This window comes from Salarias fasciatus, chromosome 22 (genome assembly GCF_902148845.1).
Source record: "Salarias fasciatus chromosome 22, fSalaFa1.1, whole genome shotgun sequence".
NCBI classification, from domain to species: domain Eukaryota; kingdom Metazoa; phylum Chordata; class Actinopteri; order Blenniiformes; family Blenniidae; genus Salarias; species Salarias fasciatus.
The window spans coordinates 5416240-5418293 of record NC_043765.1 but is presented as its reverse complement, the minus strand read 5'-3'; positions in this window follow the sequence as shown (position 1 = coordinate 5418293).

Sequence of the window (2054 nt, the reverse complement as noted above, 5' to 3'; positions counted from 1 at the left end):
GTGTTTTGCTGCCATGGAGAATTTTATTCATACCAACAGAAAACAAGTCCGTAGCTTCTGCCAACGTCTCGACTGCAGAATGAATCAGCCCACAACTCTGATCCACGAGCTCCAAGAGACACAAAACCCCAAAAGTAACTTTCTCAAAGATAAATACTGCCATATTTTGCCAGGGAGATATTGAACACATGCAAAATTCTGAGTCCAACAACTCTTTTGGTGTAAAACTGAGGAATCATTGGAGTCTATTTTACTCACTCTGAATGCAAAATGACCTCAACTCTCTTTATCTGCTGCCTGAAGAAGCAAAAAAGAGGTTTTTAAAGAGTAGAGGAAATTGGTGTTTCATTGGAAAAAGGGAGGGTAACTTTAAGGTTATTTTTTTTTTTTTTTTTTTTTTTAACAGGCTTTTTTCACCACTTTGACAGGGCTGAAACACCTGAGCAGATAGTTATTGGTGCTTTAACTCGCTGAAATGCCCCTCCACCAGGCTCACTGTCAGCTCCTTGTTCCTGTTAAGCATGGTTTCTTTCCCATTTAACGCGGGTCGCTGCTTTGCACATCACAGCCTCCCCAGGGACGCTTCCACTGCAACCACGGACACACTTTTTCATGTGTTTACCACAACCTCTGGATGGAGAGAGGTGGTGATTATCAAATCACAGCACATCAAAACCACGGCGCCCTTGCCAAGTTTTTAACTTGTCACTTAAATTGCAAATCTCTGCACTTTAAGCCCCCAATTTGTATCCCCATGAAAAACAACAAAAAAACAAAAACTCTCCCATCTGTTGAGTTTTACCTCAAGCACTGGCTCCAGATCATAAATTAGAGATGCTATTTGGACATAATTGAAGAAGTATTGATGTTTCTCATCTGTTTCAGCCGGCAAAGTCATCACTTGCTGCAGTTGGCAAATAAATCTCATTTATCTGTCTTCTGTTTCCCCAACGCCACATATGGTGAAGAACAGAAGAATGCAAATGACGTTAAGTCCAGCAGCTCCCTGCTTTCACAGTGTCTGGACATTTATGGCGCTCACAGCTAAATCTAAATGCTGCATCCTGCTGTCCCCGCTTAACAAACACGATGAATTAAAGTAATCATCCTCGTTGGAGAAGACGGGAAACACCACGAACAGGTCAGTGTTGATTGGTTCCGTCTCCGGTTTTCCTGTGTGAAGTTCGCACTCTTTCCATGAGGGATAACCTCCTGATTTATAAAACGAATGTAAAAATATGCATGGATGAGATCGTTCGTGTGGCATCAAATCATTAACATAACTGTGCTTTTTAACCGTTTCACCTGTCAGCATAACGACCTGCTTGCTGTAGTGATATTTTGTGATTCAGCTGGGCTCTTTGTTAACCCTGGATTCAACAGTGTGGAACAGATTATGAAGTGTTCTGCTGCACTTCTCCAGGGAATATTCATTAAGGATGCTGCTTTATAAACCACTGTACCAGCCCTGCGCCTGCAACTATTGTTCCCAACTTGCAATTTATTCATAGCAGTCTGAGGGGTGAGAGAGAGAGAGAGAGCGAGAGAGAGGAGAGGGTGGGGTGGTGGGGGGTTCGAAAAGGACAGCTTAAGGAATTATCAATATTCCTTCATGATGGATTACTCATGAAAGAGAGAATAAATTGAATACATATTAAGGTTGGAGTATTTTAGACTTGCAATTTGTTATTTCTGTAATGCAAAGTTTTATGGATCTATCAGCTTGATTGAGAAACTGTCCCAGGTGAGGCAGATTTTGGAATATCTTCAATCTGAAGTTGTAGAATGGGAAAGATTCACAGACATCTGTCACTAGTGTTATGGGACAATATGACACATGTTTCCTGACTGCTGCCTCGCTGCGTCACGCAGGGTGACTGCTGTTCACACAAAATGATGCAGACGTGTCAATAGTCGGAATAATTCCACATCTACTGTGCATTCTGTTTACTTCCACACTGAGCTTTTCTTTGAATATCAGGATCCGAAGAGAAAAGCCTCTTGATTCGCTTCACAGATGATGTACAAAATAATGTTCATATTTTTCTGGGTAA